The sequence below is a fragment of the Rousettus aegyptiacus genome, unplaced genomic scaffold (assembly GCF_014176215.1).
Source record: "Rousettus aegyptiacus isolate mRouAeg1 unplaced genomic scaffold, mRouAeg1.p scaffold_m13_p_1, whole genome shotgun sequence".
Classification (NCBI taxonomy): domain Eukaryota; kingdom Metazoa; phylum Chordata; class Mammalia; order Chiroptera; family Pteropodidae; genus Rousettus; species Rousettus aegyptiacus.
The window spans coordinates 111,083,856-111,103,835 of NW_023416284.1; the positions used below are offsets into that span (position 1 = coordinate 111,083,856).

The 19,980-nt window shown below is 34.9% G+C and overlaps 1 pseudogene; it reads left to right on the forward strand.

Moving 5' to 3' along the window:
* The first annotated feature begins 15,198 nt into the window (after positions 1–15,198).
* LOC107511354 lies at positions 15,199–16,825 on the forward strand (annotated as a pseudogene).
* The last annotated feature ends 3,155 nt before the right edge of the window (positions 16,826–19,980 follow it).

The window sequence follows — 19,980 nt, forward strand, 5'->3', positions numbered from 1 at the left end:
CTCAGACAGAAATTTGTACACCAGTGTTTATAGCAAAATTTTTCACAATAGCTAAAATGAAAACCACCCAAATGTCAATCAAAGGATGAATGGATAAACAAAATCTTATTCATTTGTCTATGGATATACAATGGAATATTATTTAGCCTCAAAAAGGAATGAAATTCTGATACATGGCGCAAAATAGATTAACCTGGAAGATGTTAAGTGAAATAAGCCAGACACAAAAGGACAAATATTGTGATTCCACTTATAAGAAGTACCTAAAATAGTCAAATTCATAGAGAAAGTAAGTAGAATAGTGGTTACCCCGGGTTGAGGAGAGGGAATGGGGAGTTATTGTTTAATGGGTACAGAATTTAATTTTGGGAAGATGAAAAATTTCTGGAGATGAATAGTGGTGGTGGTTGCACAACACTGTGAATGTACCTGCTGCCAGACAATTCTACACTACAAAATGAGAAATGGTAAATTTTATGTTATATATATTTTATTAAAATAAAAATTTTTAAAAATCTGATATATTAAATAGGATCCTTAAGTGGCAGGCAAAATTTTTTGTCTAAACTGAATGAGTTTTGTAAGAATTAAAAGATGCCCTGCGGGGTGAGGAGGAAGCTGCATTCCTTTGGGGAAAGAATTTTCTGGGTTATATAGACTGACCATAGTTAAGAGGTAAGCAAAAACCACCTTAGGTATTATCTCAGGATAAGGCATTATATGCTAAAGAAGGAAAGGGGTCCTTCTTAAAGCAGCAGCTTCTCCTGCTCTGGCCTGGTACATAACTGAGTTCCTGATCCCTTAGGCTGCAAATGACTTCATTCACTCTCTTCTGGAGCCTAGTTGTTGTGCTGCCCTACAACTTTATAATGTCATTTGAAAATGGGCTAAACTTAAATAAGCCTGTAAATTTTTTTTAGTTCCTCAGAGACTAAATGGTATTATTTCTGTCACCTGCTTAGCCCATGTGAGTAGAGCATCTGTCATTGGAGTCCCACTGCTTTTTACTATATAGTGTGTCAAGACAACAGCAACAGATGACCCAGATGATATGATGATATTTATCAGGGGTTGGGGCTAAAGGATTTTTCATTTAGATTAACTTTCGTCTCTACAATCTTTAAAAAAAAAATATCCTAAAAGCAACATGCAAATTGAAGGAAATACAGTAACAATGCTATAGCTAGGACAGTCTTAAAAGCATTCATGATTTTCTTCTATTTCCTTGAATTGTTTCATTGCTATAAAAGAAACACCAGATTTCTGGAATGTTTTGCTGGTTTTTGCTGAAGGATAAAACATGATTGTAATTGTGGTTAATAACAGTATAGGACAGGAAAGAATCTTTTCCTAATACCCTCTTAAATTCAGTAGGTGGGGCCTGTGAATTAAACTGGCAAAAGACAGATTAATAGGAGAATAAGTTTATTATGCATGCACACAGGAGTGTCATAGAAAAGTGCAAATTTCAAAGAAGTGATTAGGCCCAGGAGCTTATATACCATTTTAACATCGAGTGATAAATTGTGGAGAAGAAACATGACAAAGGAAAAGAAATTTGGGATTCTGTGGGTGGCAAATTGTGGGAAGGTAAATACATACGTAGGGCAAACTAATGAAGATAAAGGTTATTTTAGTAAGGTTTGTTTATGCAGACTCAAGCCAGTACCATCTCCAGGTTAAGCCATGTCTTCCTGCTCGCAAGGGAAGGTGAGGAGGGAAACCTTCACAAAGGGAAATTTATGTCCTGTTTTTAGGCAGTAAAAAAGGGGAGGGCAGAGAGTTTTCCTGTGTCTGCTGTTTATTAATTGCCAAAAATTATTATTATGCCAATGTGGCATATTTTGGGGAGAAGCATATTCCATTTACCATCATTAGAAAGAGAATGTGTTTTCTTTTTTCTAGGTTACTTTTTAAAAATGTTTTTAACAGAGATTACTTTGGATTACCTATAATTTAAGGAATAGCCCAGATAGCTGTATGTTCTTTGCTTAGCTATTTGTCTCCAGCTGTGTAATTTTGATCCTTCTTTGTCACTTATTCAAGGGTTTTCAAATTTCTCTCTTGGAGTGTATTAGAGAATGCATACTTATCTCTGATAACCTCTTGGGCAGTGGGCAGCTTTGCTACCTCATGTGGCTAGGTGGTTTCACAGGGGTGGCAGGGATAACTCTCAAGAAAGTAAACAGGGAGCACTGTAAATAGAGTTTGGAAATGGTACTGCTGCTTATGGTCTTCTGGGAAGGCTGGGCTTTTCTTCTTTCCAAAACCTAGGGTTTCTGGAGAGAGGATCTGTTCCATCCTGTGGAGAATGAGAATTAGAAAGATGTGTTCAGTCAAGTGGATGGTCGGCTGGGGTGAATTTATGGCCAGAAATTTCCTTGCTCAGAAGAGAGTCTTGGAATATGTGGGCTTGATTCAAGAGTCAGTTGACAGAGCCAGCACAGTGTCCTGGCAATTGAGTTGAACAGTAGAGGAGTAGCCTAGAAGAAAAAAGCAGCGGCATTAAGGAATGCAGCAGCCAAAAAGCGAAATTCAGGGCCGCATTCGCAAGTTGTAGGAGAGAGGTGTTGCAGTTTAGAACAGGGAGCTTATAGGAGAAAAGGAAAAGTGACAGGACTTACTACAGTTGAGAAAGCAAAGGCCCTGTATTGTAATACAATGAATGTCACATTTTCTGAAGGTGCTTATAAATCTTCTGGAATACGAGAAAAGAAAGCATAGAAAAGGAAGAAAGAGTTATTTGATATAAACAAGGGTATCGAACCAATGACTTTGTCATGCCCAATTTGGAACATATCCTTCACTTTATTTGAGGAGGACTTGGAGGTGAAAGGTAAATTTAAATATATTTGCTACTAACATAAAGTTTCTTGAACCATTAAAGTTTCTCATTCAATCATCTGTGGAATCTGTTATCACACAAATAGTTATTCATTTCATTTGTGTTGATGTTCAGGGGTCCTAACAAAGCAATGATAATGCAAACACATCCTTAATCTGATAGCCCTTGTCACCTATATGGCCCAGGCTCTAATGGTCTGTCACTGAGTTACTGGATTGGTGGTCCATGGAAGAGTAGTAAAGTTTTGTAAAAATATTTTTTGATACTTCCTTTCCACAAAATTAGCAACTTTAAAAGTTGTCTCACCTGAACATTTAGTAGTGAAGGGAATATAGGTACTGGAATCGAGATTCATGCTGAGGGTAAGTTTGCCTCTTCTTGAAGATCTTGTGCATCTACCTCATACCATATGGTCTCCGAAAACATGATGATATCCAGTGCACGTGAAGGATATTTCCAAAATGCTTTGGTTCATAAAACTGTCAGTCGATTTCATACATCTAATTGAAACGTTTTCCATCTAAAATAGGGCAATTTACAGAAGTGTCTCCCTGGTTTATTTACATTGCATATTCCCATAAAGCAGCAGGTTTGCAATAAAGCATTTGACACCCCCATGGTACTTTGAAAAAACAATATACAATCTGGCACAAGTTAGCACCAGTGTGAAATGGCAGGCTGGGGGGATATATCTTAAACAGCAGCAACTCTCAAGACTAAATGAAGTGTCATCTTAAGGAGTCTGCTGTTAATGCAATTTAAATTACTCACCTGAAATTAATATTCTGCTGAGGGAAATAAAGCAATTTAAGGGACCACATAATTTCCGCTCACTTTAATGACATTATGTGGTCACAGACTGCTCCCTTATCTAATATAGTAACATTCCAGTTTCTTTTAACACTAAGCACATTCTTCCATTTTAATTACTTGGCTTCTGGAAAAAAAATAAAAAATAAAAAAAGACCCACTTATTCCCTGCAGATGGTAACAATTTGAGATTTATGCCTTGCTTCATTAGAGTTAGGTAAACACGACCTTGACGTACTTATTATCTATTGTACCTAATATTCATTCCTATAAAGGAAAGTGGAAATCAAAGGACTGTGACCTATTGTGTGAATTCTCCAAGCCATTTAAGCCCATAAAAAGGCCAATTTCATTTTTTCCGTCTCTAGCTAGAGGCAGTTTGAAACTTGTACCATCTTCTCACTTTTTGCCACATAAAAATACTAAAGGAAGAAAGCAGTTTTTATAACTAATTGCCAAGCTCTCTTGAGAAAAGAAGAAATGCTGGATTCTTTCTAGATGAGGGAGAGATTTGAGGTTTCTAGGTTTCTATGTTGTTGGGTTGATTGGATGAGTTAATGAAAAGACAAATGTGTTGACTGTTAAAATATCCTGCAATTAGTATCTAAGTGAGGATTAAAAATAAAAAGAGCTGCTCTGATTTTAGAGTTGACTTGGGGAAAAAAAAGGGTGAAACATAGCCGAAAATATTATGCCTGAAGAATATCCCCATTTGTTCATTTTTTCTCTAATATTCTTTGCTTTTAGCCCCCTGGTCATGAAAGTCTATATCCTCAGGCAGGAAGAAAAGGCTGCTAGGCCAATGGGAACTGATGATAGTTCTCAAACTTGGCTGTGCATATAAGCATGTGGGAGTTTCTTCTTACTCCAGTGCCTAGAACAATTAAATCAGAATCTCTGAAGATGAGATCCAGGCATTTAATATATATTTTAATGCTCCACAGTGATTACAATGTGTAACCGAGGTTGAGAACTGCTATGGTATAGAAATGCTGTGGGCAAAAGTGTTTGTGTTGGTGTCATTGTTTTATTAAGAATTAAATTATTTATTTAATCTTACTATTAATTTATAGTTTGAAGAGAAAAGAGAACATTTCATTAATTTATATTTGGTCAAAATGACAGCAAAGTTCCCTAGGGCCAAGGACTGGCTTCAGTTTTTTTTTTAGTTTTGTTTGTAGCACTGTGACTAGCATATAGTGGTTGCTTGGTGAATGTTTCTTCCAAATAAATGCTCAGTCTGCCCATTAAAGTTTATTTTGATGGAAATTATTTATTGTCATTCAGACACCTTGTTAATGGAGTAGATGCAAATATTTAGGAAGAATATTCTTCTTATTTAGTACACTACCACCTGACATGAGTAAATGAGCTTCAGTAAAACAATACAGAAATATTTTTCTCAAAAGAACTCCACTGGGTCGAATGAGTCTTCCTTAAATGACTTGACTAGAATTAACTTTTGCATTTGGAAACTTATGTGTTCAAAATAATCAGTAATCTAAGCTTATAGTAGGCATTGGTCATGTATTTGAATGAATGAATGAAAGAATGAATGAGTGATTCATAATACTGCAGGGAATTAATATTGTTTCTGATTACTATGATTTAAAGTATTCAAACTTTATAGAATGACCCATTTAATAAATGATTACAGTCAATATTTCTTGGGTGAAAATAATTTCTAGGCGTATGAAATGTACCCTTATAACAGAATGAAGCTTTTTTCTTAAATTAATCAACCTATCCCTCCCTCTTTTCCTTCCTTCCTTCCTTCATTCATTCCTTCCTTCTTCCACCCACTTCATCTACCTACCTACCTATCTACCTATTGGTACCAGGAATTTTTTGAAAATTTTTTTTATTAAATTTATTGGGGTGTCATTGGTTAACAAAATCATACAAGTTTCATGTGTACACTTCAGTTACATGTCATATGTTTATTGCATTGTGTGTTCACCACCCAAAGTTAAATTACCTGTCGTCTTTATATATTTGAACCCTTTTATTCTTATTAACACCACCCTCCTTTCTCTCTGATAACCACTAAACCATTGTCCATGTCCATGAATTTTCTATTTGTCTCGTTTGTTGCTCTTAGTTTTATATCCCATATATGAGTGAAATGATGTGGTTCTCAATTTTTTGCTGTCTGACTTATTTCGCCTTGCATGATATTCTCAAGATCCATCCATGTGAAGTTGAGCATCTTTAAATATGTCTGTTGGCCATTTGTATGTCTTCTTGGGAGGGCTTTTCCTTTTCCTTTTTATCTACAGTTCTGCTGCATTCTGCTCTTATTCTATTCATTAGATGAAGATCTTCGAATCATCTAGCCACAGATATCCCAGGTTCCTACCAGGGACTTCTGTGAAAATCAGACACATGAGAAATAAATATAGTGAATATTTTGATAATTTTTATGATGGCATTGTCAATAGATATCACGTAACATTAGTGGAAACTATTAAATATTACCATTATATATAAATAGATTAAGCCAATAAGGACTTTTATTCTCTGAAAATTTAACAAAGGGATTAAAATGATATGATCTTTTAAATTAAAATGAAAACTTTAAGAGGAATTTTAAAATCATAATAAATGTAGAGAAAACAGTATTACAGACAGTGTGTGTGTGTGTGTGTGTGTGTGTGTATGTGTAACTGAAATTAAACGTATATTAACAGTTTGACCCTGTTTGCTTCTTCATTCCCCCTGCCTCCTTTTTTCCTCTCCCTTTTTCTCTCTCCCTTTCCGTCTTCTTCCTCCTCCTCTTTCCTCCCTTTCATTCTTCTTTCTCTCCCTCCCCTTTATCACCAGTAATGAAAAATTTGCAGCTATAGCTAAAGCTTTATCCATTCTCTGTTGCTCTTTCCTTTTTCCCTAGGGGTCACCACATTTCTAAAGTTGATGTATATCATCCATTTACATGTTTTTTGCATATGTATGTATAGGTGAATGAAATAGATACTATTGTTTGGGTTTTTGAAAATGCATAGAAATAAATTTGTTTTGCTATACTTTTAGTATTTTTTTTTGTAATTTATTCATGGTCTATATATCTCTAGTTATTTATTTAAATGGTCATGTAAAATTCCATTCTCTATAATTTACAATTTAGGATAAGAAACAGACATGGGAAAGTTACATGGAGGTGATATTTATATTAAATTATGAAAGAGATGAGCAGGGACTTTCCAGAGAGACACAAATATTCCAGGAAGAAAGATAAGCAATGGCTTGGAGCTGAGTCTTAGCAAACTTTAAATAGCATATGACAAATGAATGAAACTTAACATCAAGAGCTTCTATTAAAAAATTACTTATTGCTCCTATTAAGTAACATTGATATGCAGCTTCAAAGTGATATTAAGGAACATTTGAAGAATATCCTAATTGAATATTCTGGGAATTATTTTTCAATAACTTCAGTCTTAATATGAGAGACAATAAAATTTTGATACCTGCTTATGGATACTAATATATGAGTCTTATGTTTTGATTCCCCTCATTTTTAATGAAAAAAAAAATAAATTTGACCTCATTACTTTCTCTTAACTCTGTGTGCAGTGTCCTTAAGGCAAGATTTTATTTTAATGATATCTTATAATTTTTTAGTAAAAATATTGATTCTTAATTACTGTTGAGGGTTTGCTAGGTGTTAAACATTGTGGTGGGCATGAAAGCTATAGAGATGAATAGTTCTCTGCTTAAAGAAGCTAGTAGACTCAAATGAATAGGAGAATAATAAATTAAAGGAAGACCAAAAGGACTAGGGGATCTTGCTTTGCAAGTTTTTGTTGAATTTTAAATGATAGAAATTATCTTAACTCATTCAATATCATTCTTCTAAGCAGTGGGATGCTACAAGAGGTGCACTATGATCTTTTCATAGACATGATTCCAGATGCTGGATAATGCGTAAGAATTATTTTTGCTACATCTGAGCTACATCTGAGACACATGCCCATCAGAGGGAAAATAGCTAATCAGGCCATGTAATAGTCTGTTAATATATTGTATGTATCCTTTCACAATTTATTTTGATTTTCTTTTATTTTCATATCTTTCTAAAACATTTTTTTCTCCAGATTTATTCATATTTTTTTATTCCCACTCCCCCTCACTCCCTTCCCTTTGGCAACCACCAGCTTGTTCTCTATATCTATGTGTCTGTTGCTGTTTTGTTTTGTTTATTCAGTTATTTGTTTTTGTTTTTTAGATTTTATGCGTGAGATCATATAGTATTTGTCTTTCTTTGTATGACTTACTTCACTTAGCATAATACCTTCTAGGTCCAACCATGTTGTTTCAAATGGCAAGGTTTCATTCTTTTTTATTGCTGAATAATATTCCATTGTATATATGTACCACATTTTTATCTGTTATCTATTTATGGACATCTATGTTGCTTTCATATCTTGGCTATTACGAGTAATGCTGCAGTGAACATAGAGATGCATTTATCTTTCTAATTAGTTTTTTCATTTTCCTCAGATAAATATCCAGAGATGTAATTGCTGGATTGAGTTGCAGCTCTATTTTTAATCTTTTGAGGAATCTCCATACTAATTTACAATCCCATCAACAGTGTATGAGGGTTGCCTTTTCCCCACATCCTTGCCTGAACTTGTTATTTGTTGATTTATTGATGGGAACCCTTCTGACAGGTGTGAGGTGTTATCTCACTGTGGTTTTAATTTGCATTTCTGTGGTGATTAGAGATGTTGAGCATCTTTTCATATGTTTGTTGGCTACATATCTTCAGAGAAATGTCTGTTCAGGTCCTCTACCCATTTTTATTGGGTGTTTTTTTTCTGGTAAATTCCATTTATATTTTGGATATTTATCCTTTATTGGATATATCCTTTGCAAATATTTTCTTCCATTCATAAGGTTGTTTTTTTTTATTTTATTGATGGTTTCCTTAACTGTGCACAAACCTTTAAATTTCATTTAGTCCTATTTGTTTATTTTTTCTTTTGTTTCTCTTGCTTGAGGAGATATCTCCAAGAAGATACTGCTAAGAGTGATGTCAAAGAGTTTACTACTGACTATGCTTTTTTCCTAGAAGTTTTATGGTTTCAGGTCTACAATTTAAGTCTTTAATGCATTTTGAGTTTATTTTTGTATATGGTGTAAGTAAGTGGTTCAATTTCAGTTTTTTTTTTTTTTTGGCCTGTATCTGCCCAGTTTTGCAAATGCCATTTATTGAAAAGACTGTCTGCACTCCATTGTATATCTTTACTCCCTTCATCATACATTAATTGACTGTATAAGGGAGGATTTCTATCTGGGCTCTCTATTCATGTCCATTGATGTATATATCTGTTTTTTTATACCAGTACCATACTGTTTTGATTATGGTAGCTTTGTAATATAGTTTGATATCAGGGAGTGTGATTTTCACTTAAAATTAAATTTTTAATATTTATACAAGGCATATGTAGTGCTAGTTTTTATTTTCATATCTGTGTATGTCCATTCTACAAATGATAATGCAGGAAAGCAGTAAGTCAATTCATGTGATATTATGTTGAGGAAGGTGTAGAGTTTGCTGTGAGTAAGAAAGAAGTGAGGGACATATTATAACATTAGACTAGTAACAAAGAATAAGACATATTCATTAATTATATCTTCCGAAATATTTCCTGATGGGATATATGTGAGAGCCTATCATGGCAGTAACAATTTCTAACCAAATATCTGTAGAATAATGGCAGGCAATCATTGACTAGTGTGGTATATAAATGTACAGAAATATTATTATATTGTAGAAGTGATTTCATATGTCACTGCTGTGTTTAACAATGTTTAGAGTGTTTAAGACCAGAATTTATTTAATGCTAGTGTTGAATACTAGAATTTTTGAGGTCAGATTCAATGGTACCACAAACACAAGTAATTTAGAACTATTGAGTGCTTGGTTTCATTGAGTAGGTTACATAAAAATAGATAACAATCGTAATAAGATATTTGATAGTTGTATACTAGTATAATTAAGATCTCTATTTAATAATACCTCTCAATTTTAAAGAATATAATACTAGAGTTTGAAATGTTATTGAATTTTGATCAGTGGCCAGTTTATTATATGTCAATTATGTATATGGCTTATCCAATTTATTATTTTATTTTATATATATGTAACATAGATTTGATTTTGTTTTTGCAATAGCAAAATTTTAATTTATACATTTTATAAATCTTCTAAAAATATTTATTTTTTATGATAACATTGGTTAACAAAATCCAAGAAATTTCAGCTGTACACTTTAACAATAAGGCATATTATATGCTTACACTGTGTGTTCACCTTCCATAGTTAGATTTCTTTCTGTCACCACATATTTGACCCCCTTTACCCCATCTGCATACCTCCTCCTATTACCCCCTACCCTCTGGTAACCAATATCTGTAGTCTATGTCCATGATACTCTGTTTGTCTTGTTCATTTGTTGCTTTTAGGTTTATATCCCACATATAAGTGTTATCATGTGATTTTTCAGCTTTTTCTGTCTGGCTTATTTTGCTTAGCATGATTATCTCAAACTCCATCCATGCTGTTGCAAATGACAGTATTTCATCTCTTCTTATGGCTGAATAATATTCCATTGTATATATGTACCACAGCTTCTTTAGCCAATCATCTATGGTAGGACTCTTTCGTTGCTTCCATGTCTTGGCCGCTGTGAATAATACCTGCTGTGAACATTGGTGTGCAAATATCTTTTAGGATATGGGTTTTCAAGTCTTCAAGGTAAATACCCAGCAGAGGAATTGCTTGATCAATTCTTAGTTTTTTGAGAAACCTGCATACTGTATTCCATGGTGTCTTTACCAATTTGCAGTCCCACTAGCAGTGTATGAGGGTTCTTTTTTCTCTGTATCCTTTCCAACATTTGTTATTACTTGTCCTGTTAATTATAGCTATTCTAACAAGTGTGAGATGGTAACTCATTGTAGTTTTGATTTGTATTTCCCTAATAGCCAGTAACGTTGGGCATCTTTTCAAATATTTGTTGGCCATTTGTATGTCCTCTAGGGAGAAGTGTCTGTTCAGGTCCTCTGCCCATTTTTTGATTTGATCATTTGTTTTTTTGTTTTTATTCAGTCGTATGAGTTCTTTGTATATTTTGGATATTAGGCCCTTATCGGAGGTGTTGCATGCAAATATATTCTCCCATTTGGATGGTTGTCTCTTGACCTTGTTGATGATTTCTTTTGCAGAACAGAAGATTTTTAGTTTGATGTAGTCCCATTCATTTATTTTTGCTCTTACTTCCCTTGCTTTTGAAGTCAAATTCATAAAATCCTCTTTAAGTCCAAGGTCCTTGAGTTTAGTTCCTATGTTTTCTTCTATACATTTTATTGTTGCAGGTCTTATATTTAGGTCCTTAATCCATTTTGAGTTAATTTTGGTGAGTAGCGATAGACAACAGTCTAGTTTCATTCTTTTGGAGGCGGCTTTCCAGTTTTCCCAGCACTATTTATTGAAGAGACTTTTCTTTCTACACTGTATGTTTTTGGCTTTTTTTGTTGAAAATTATTTGCCCATATAAATATGTGTTTACTTTTGGACTCTCGATTCTGTTCCACCGGTCTGTGTGTCTGTTTCACTGCCAGTACTATTTTGATTAGTGATGCTTTGTAGTAAAATTTAAAGTCAGGCAGAGTAATGCCTTCAGCCTCGTTTTTTTTTTTTTTTTTTTTCCTCAGGATAACTTTGGCAATTTGGGGTCTTTTGTGCTTCCATACGAATCTGATGATTTTTTCTTCTATTTTTTAAAAAAATGCCAATGGGATTTTGACGGGGATTGCATTAAATCTGTATAATGCTTTAGGTAAGATAGTCATTTTAACTATGTTGATTCTTGCAATCCAAGAACACGAAATAGCTTTCCATTTCTTTGTATATTCTTCGATTTCTTTTAATAGGGTTTTGTAGTTTTCATTATATAGGTCCTTCACATGTTTTGTTAGATTTATTCCTAAGTATTTTATTCTTTTTGTTGCAATTGCAAAAGGAATTATTTTTTCCATTTCTTTTTCTAACACTTCATTATTAGAGTATAGGAACGCTATGGATTTTTGAATGTTGATTTTGTATCCAGAGATTTTACTGTATTTGCTTATTGTTTCTAGTGGTGTTTTTGTGGAATCTTTAGAGTTTTCTATATAGAGAATCATGTCATCTGCAAAAAGTGACAGTTTCACCTCTTCGTTTCCTCTTTGGGTGCCTTTTATATCTTTCTCTTGCTTGATTGCACTCCCTAGGACTTCCAATGTTATATCGAATAACAATGGTGATAGTGGACAGCCTTGCCTTGTTCTTGACCTTAGAAGAATGTTTTTAGCTTTTCACTATTAAGCATAATGTTTGCTGAAGGTTTGTCATGTATGACCTTTATTATGTTAAGGTACTTCCCTTCTATACTGATTTTGTTAAGTGTTTGATCCTAAATAGTTGCTCTATCTTGTCAAAGGCTTTTTCTGCATCTATTGATATGATCATATGATTCTTATTTTTTATTTTTTTTGTGTGGTGTATCACATTAATCGATTTGAACCATCCCTGTGCCTCTAGGATGAAGCCCACTTGATTGTGGTGTATAATCTATTCAACATGTTGCTGTATTCGGTTCGCTAGTTACCTTATTTAGGATTTTTGCATCTGTGTTCATGAGAGATATTGGTCTATAGTTTTCTTTTTTTGTGTTATTTTTACTAGGTTTTGGTATCAGGGTAATATTGGCCTCATAAAATGAGTTTGGAAGTATTGTCTTTTTGATTTTTTGGTAGAGTTTGAGGAAAATAGGTATTAAATATTCTTTGAATGTTTGGCAGAATTCACTGGTAAAGCCATCTGGTCCTGACTTTTACCTTTTGGTAAGTTTTTGATAATTATTTCAATTTCCATAGTGCTGATCATTCTATTTAGATTTTCCAGTTCTTCCTGATTCAGTCTAGGAAGGTTGTATTTTTCTAAGTATTTGTCCATTTCATCTAGGTTACTAAATTTGGTGTTACATACTTTTTCATAATATTCTCATATGATCCTTTATTTCTGTGATATGAGTCATAATTTCCCCTCTTTCATTCCTGATTTTGTTTATTTGTGTCCTTTCTCTTTTTTTCTTTAGTGAGCCTAACCAGAGGTTTGTCCATTTTATTAACCTCAAAGAACCAGCTCTTTGTCTCATTTATTTTTTCTATTGTTTTTTGTTTGTTTGTTTCATTTTCAATTTCATTTATTTCTGCTCTAATTTTAATTATTTTTCTACTCCTGATTTGAGACTTAATTTGTTCTTCCTTTTCTAGTTTTTTAAGTTGAAACGTTAGATTGTTTATTTGGGCTCATTCTTATTTTTAGAGATAGACCTGCGATGATATGAACTTTCCTCTTATGACCACTTTTGCCATGTCCCAATGGTTTTGATATGTTGTACTATCCTTATCATTCGTTTCTATTTATTTCTTGATATCTATTTTTATTTCTTCTCTGACACAGCTATTCTTCAGTAGTATGTTGCTTGATCTCCATTTTTTTGTGGTTCTTCTTGACTTTTTTTTTTTTGCAGTTGATTTCTAGTTTCAAAACATTATGATCAGAGAATATAGTTGGTGTGATTTCAACCCTCATATTTGTTGAGGCTACTTCTGTGTCCCAGTATGTGGTCAATCCTTGAGAATGTTCCATGTGCACTAGAGACGAATGTATAAGCAGCTGTTTTGGGATGGAAGGCTCTATATTTGTCAATTATGTCCAGTTGGTTTAATGTGTCATTTAAGGATGTTATTTCCTTATTGATTTTCTGTTTGGATGATCTGTCCATGTCTGACAGTGGGGTATTTAGGTCTGCTACGACAGTGCTTTGGTCTGTTTCTCCCTTTAGTTCTGTTAGTAATTGCTTTACATATTTCGAGACTTTCTGATTGGGATCATAGATATTGAAGTTTTATGTCTTCTTGGTGCATGATTCCCTTTATTATTATGAAGTGTCCCTCAGTATCTTTCTTTAGATTTTTTTTGAAGTCTATTACATCTGATATTAACACCACTACTCTTGCTTTTCTTTGAATGCCATTTGCTTAAAATATCATTTTCTACACTTTCACTGTGAGTCTATAAAGTAAGGGTTGCACTTCTCTGCTTCTTTTGCCTGATAGTCACCTTACTCCTAATTATGGTTTTTTTTTGTTTGTTTGTTTTGTTTTTTGTCATTTTGTTTTAGGTGAGCAGACTCCTTTCAGCATTTCCTGTAGTGCAGGCCTCGAAGTGGAGCATTCCCTCAAAATTTGTACGTCTGTAAAGGTCTTCATTTCTCCTTCATATCTAAAGGAGAGGTTAGCTAGATACATTCTTCTAGGCTGATAGTTTCTTTGACTTAATATTTTGAATTTGTGATTCCACTCCTTTCTGGCTGGTAAGGTTTGTGCTGAGAAGTCCGAGGGTAATCTAATGGGTTTTCCTTTACAAGTTACCATTTTCTTCTCCCTGGCTCCCTGAGAATTCTGTCTTTGTCATTGATTTTTGATAATTTTAATACAATGGGTCTTTGTGAAGGCCTTTTTGGGTTGAGATAATTGGGTGTTCTGTTGAATCTTGAATTCTAAGCTCCAGCTCATTTCTTAGATTTGGGAAATTCTCGTCAACTATTTATCTGAAAATGCTTTCCAGTCCCTGCTCCTTTTCCTCATCTTCGATAATGCCCTTTATTCTTATGTTTCCTGTCATGATGGTGTCAGCTAGTTCTTATATTTACCTTTTATTATTTTTCATTCTTCAGTTTCTCTCTCATTCCTTCTTATTTATTTCTAGATTTCTGTCTTTGATATCACTGATCCTTTCCTCCATTTTGTCAGCTTTATTTCCCAAGGTTGCTATTTCATTTTTCAACCCTTGCAGTGTGTTTTTTTTATCTCCAGAAAAACCTATTCTGTTCTTTTTTGAGGGTTTCAATCTCCTTGTTAAAGAACTCATTCTGCTCATCTAGTTTTTTTTTTTTTAAATTCCTGAAATTGTTGATATGACTCATTCTGGAACTCACTGAGTTTTTTCAGAAGTACCATCCTGAATTCTCTGTCCTTTAAGTTGTATATTTCTATGTCTGTAAGCTTATTTTCTGTAGACTTTTTCTTTCTAAGATGCCTTGTCACCTTGATTGTTCATGGTGTTTAATGGACCCTTTCTTTGCCTGGACATTAACAGAAGTGTATTCAGCTTTTTTTTCCAGAAAGATTTATTATATAAAGGTCTCTCTTTAGCCTGTTGCAAAGAAGGTGCTTTTCTTTTGGTTTCCAGTAGGTGATATCTAAGCCTCTTGGATCCCTCTTTTATATAAAGCCTTAATAATGCCTTTTTTCTTATAGATGTTTAATCACGCTTGTACCCTAAATTTCAGTCAGTGTTAGCGATAGTTTTGGTAGTATTTGCTGAGATTCTTCTGTGTTCCTCAGTGTTCAGTCTCGGAGGATATGGGGGTAGGGGCTCTGTGGGTTGGTGCTTGGGGATTGTGTTCAGTTTCAGTTTTGCACCCATGTCGGTAAAAATCAACTGTTGTTTCTGTGCCATCCCACTTCTCTGCTTTCTGTCCAGATGACTGGGCCCTGCCTTCGGCTGCGTGGAACTCACAACTCTCCCAGGCAGGGCTGTTCATGGACCTCGCCCTACCTTCTCCCATCCCCTTCCTCCTACAGGGAGCTCCAGTGGCTGTGAAAGGCAGATTCTTTATTTCTCCCAGACCATCTCCTGACACCTGGGATTCTGAATGTGGTAGCTCTTATGCACAGATCCCATGCTCAGACATGTTGGTGTGCACTTTGTACATTTATTGTTGAGTTTTAGATGTTCAGCTTATTGTTGTTTCAAGGGGAGAGATCTAGGGACATCTCTGAGTCTGCCGTGTTTCTCCAAAACTCCACAAATAATCTTTTTGGATTTGGAATTTTCAATAGCTTATTCTTCTTCACAACACATTGATATATAGAAATATTAAACATATGCTTAGTTATCTGAAATCTTAAAATATGACAATAATATTCATTGGTTGTTGTGACAATGACCATTTAAAGTGAAAACTCTTTTTTAAGAAACAGTTTTTACAGGCAACTGCTTTGGGATCCAGCATCTTAGGATCTGGGTGGCTTATGGTATTTCAGAGGAAATGGACTTCCTTATGGCAAGTGCTTTGGAAAAGTCACTTCAGCTACAGTGGAAATGTTCTGTTTAGAGGCTTTAATAAAACATTTTGAGGCTGAGTTTTCATACTGGCAGAAGCAATGAAGTCTCGCAACATCATAGAGGCCTCACATGCCAACCGAACCTGGGCTAATCTAGACTGAGAGACTGTGCAGGACAAATACCAGGATGACATGTGTGTGCTAGCCCTTAAAGCCGATGTCTTTTTTATTCATGGCCTTATGGATGTAGCGTTCAAAATATGCCCTAGTAGGACAGTGACCAGGTTCTAACTAAAAAGGTTTCAGAGGTAGAAACCAGGTACACCACATGTGGTTAGCAAGAGACCGTCCTGTTGTTCGAATTATATCTGTGGAAAGTGACACCGCTCTTAGCGACTGGAGAGCAAAGTGCCCCACGGAAAGAAAGTCCATTGCATTCAGGAGCAAAGAACTTCTTAGGAGGCTCAGGAGCTGCTGGTGTTGAGGATAGGCATGATTTGGGTATCATATAGCATGGGAGGTATTGTTAAAAAAGATGCTGTTGGAAGCCTCTCAGAGGCCAGAAATGAGTACTGTCATAAACAATACCAGAAATAATTTTATAGTGTTCCCCATCACGGACCCCATCTGAAAGAGTACTCTGCTAAAATTCACTATCTTCTCTGTCCCTCTTTGGAAGTCAAGGAATTCAGCAAGGATTTTCCTGTACTTAAAACACCATAGGATGACTTTCTGGAGTTTGCTAAAGACAAAAACTTCCAGGCACTCAATTTTGTAGAAACATTACCAACCTACATTGGTAGCATAGTTAAATTCCAAGTGGTGCCAATGGAATCAGCAGATTTAGTCATTGAAAATCTAATTCCTGTGGATGTTAACAATTTGGACATTTGTAAGCCAAAGAAAAAGGATACTTTTTTTTTTTTGTACCAATGTACCTTATAACTCATCTGTGAAACTTTAGCCGAAGACCTTGAAAACTGACATTTGTCTTCCATTTTTCATTTGTGAACACAGTGTAAGAAATTTTGTGTTCTCTTTCTCTTTCTCAACAAACATGCAAACATAGTCACTGTGGCATCAGAGTGGTCTGGAGTGTGCTGCAGGCAACAGAATGTTCTGTAAAGCACAAACTGAAGTGGCAATTAAAGAATGAAGGGCTAGGCTGGATTCTTTTGATTTAAGAAAATTCCATGTGCACCAGTTTACGTTTTGCAGTGTTATCCCTGGTGACATAGAGCAAGCTGCCGTGGATAGAGAATGCCTTTTGTCAGCTGTAACTCTATCACTTATGCCAGAGGAACACTGATGGCTTCTGAAGGGATAGCCATCATCAACTCACCATAAAAATGCCATTTGGAGAATACCTAGAATGCAGAGGAGATTGAACTAGAACATAAAACATTCTGTTTTTGTTCTGGGTTTCCTTGTGCTGTAAATTTTTTTCCAAACATGTCAGAGAAAACCTTTGTCTAACATGTTAACTTTGTTAGACCTATTGTCATCCACGAGTCTGTTTCTTTTAAGTTTTTATTTTCACATTGCTGAGAACAAGTATTTCTTCTTTTTAAAAAATTCCAGCTTATAGTAATTCTTTCCAGACTTTAGCTACCTATACTTCTACTTTTTCCCAGCTAAAGTAGGTAATCCATTATTGATTAGAGTGTGAACCAAAACTATTCTAAGCTATTATTATATGTTAGCAATACTTAGTATCAAAATTCTCAGATTCTCTTCAGCAAATATACCTTCCTTTCTTAAAAAAAAAATTGTAGCATACACCTTTTTTCTGAGAAATTAATTTGTTTTTTCTTAAACATATTTATTATGTGCTTTTAGAAAAAAACAGTACCAAATATGTTCCATAGCAGAGCTCTTGTAGAGTGCCAAATCTAAGAATAAAACTGATTTTACAAAATATAGTACCCGATACGCCATTTTTGTTTATTTTTGCATTGTAATGAGTTTTAACGTTTATGAATTAATTTACTCTAGAAAACGAAATGTGCCGTTTAAAATTTCTTATTTGGAAACAGTAAAGTTTCCTGCCATTTAATAGACAAAAGAGCCAAAATAAGACTAAAGTGATAATACTTGATTTGTCTTTATACATATTATGAGCATTATGTAATTATGAATTTAAAAAAAACATTGAGCACATAATGGGCAGTCCATACTCTTGAAAGATTAGCTCAAGTAATTCAAAGAAATGAGTTCAATTCGTTGAAATGTTATAACAGGGGTTAATGATGTGCACATATTTACACACTGCTAAAAAGGAATGTTAATAGCTTAGTTTGTTGGAATGGGGATTTCATATTTCTAAATTCTATTTTCTTTCTTTGGAAAGGCAGTTGCTGAAATTTTCACACTAGTAATTATCCCTCATTCAAAATAAGTCATAAGCTTGATATTCAAAAGAAAAGCTTGGTTTACCTTCTTCAAGGTTCATGTGGTTAAATATGCATATATATAGTATTACCAGATAAATCAAAATTTAATAAGGTTACAACACATGCTCAATTAATTATTAGGAATTTATAAGAACATTTAGGGCCAGCATACATTAGACAGACACTAATTGCTAAGTTTTCATTCTGTGTTCAATTTAGGAATTATAAATGCTGAAATATTGTTCTAGATATTGACTTTTTAGGACTGAACATTGGAAATGAGTTCAATTAGATTTTCAGTTTTCACTCAGTTTTATTCTGATGTTCATTCATTGTTTATAGTTAGATTTTTATACTGCTTTTTTATTTATTTGTTTTTCATATGTGTATGTTATTGGGGGAGCGGGGAAACACACAGTGTCTAATCCTTCAGTTTCTCTGGGTTACGTCCATCCTATTGAGAAGGGACACACAGCTCATGCTCAAGTCCTTCAGTCTGTGCCAGTGTTGCTGTGGACATGGGAAAGCTTTGAGCCCACCTTCTTGTGTACAGATGAGATACCAAGGGTCTGAGAGCAAAGGGACTTGCCCATTGTTGTAGCTGCTTCAAAGGCAGAGCCAGGATTGGAACCAAGATGTCTTACCTCAATGGCAATGTCCAGCAGTGATGTACCAGTGGGAAATGAAGACCAGAGGGTACAAGGTGGGAGGTGGGTAGCTGACTGCAATCAAAGACATGGAGGCCGGATTTAGGCAAAGGAGGTTTTAGGAGTGGGTGCTTGCCACTGGGTGTGAAGAATTCTTGAGATTCCACCAGGTAAGCAGGAAGGAAGAGTCCCCTTCTGGAATGGTCCAGGGGCCTGAGACAAAGTGGGCACATTGGGAGTTGCCCTGAATCTCCAGAGTCCTGGGCTGGCAATCCTGCTTTTATTTTTAAAAATACTATTTTGAATTTTCCTACATCGTGATGCTGTTATGAACTCCTCATTAGGTTCACTGAGAAATATCTGCAAACATTTTTGTTTTAATTTTTTAAGATTGACCTAGCAAAGTACCACAAAGTGATAGCTCAGAATAGAAATTTATTTTCTTAGTTCTGGAGGCTAGAAGTTGTAAATCAATGTGTTGGCAAGGCCATACTCCCTCTGAACTCTATAAGAGTATCCTTCCTTTCCTCTTCCTAGCTTCTGGTGGTTTGCTGGCAATCTTTGGTGTCCTTTGGCTTATAGATGCTTCACTCAAATTTTCCATCTTCACATGGCATTCTTCCCATGTCTCTGTCTCTTCAGATGATCTTTTTTTTAAGGACCCCAACTATATTGGATTAGGGGTTCACTCTACTCCAACATGACCTCATCCTAACTTAACTTATTGTATCTGAAATGATCCTATTTCAAATAATGTCTTATTCTAAGGTTCTGGGGGTAAGGATTTCAGCATATGAATTTTGGGGGAGGGGAGACACAATTCAACCCATAACATCTCCTACCAGATGAACCTAGTCCTGTATAGTACCATCGACTGTCAATGATCAGCACAGAAACTCTGCTTCTCTAGTGAGAAAGGGCAGTCACTGCAAATATATCAAAACATGAGCTATTTTTTCAGGCTTTTTGGAAGCAGACCTCATCTTTTGTCTAATGTTCTAATTCTGTATGTGGACAAGTCATCATTCAGTTGACCTTCTAGAAGCGGTCAGCATCAAAGTCTGGACTGGCTGACAGGACAGGACATTTTCTTTTTGCT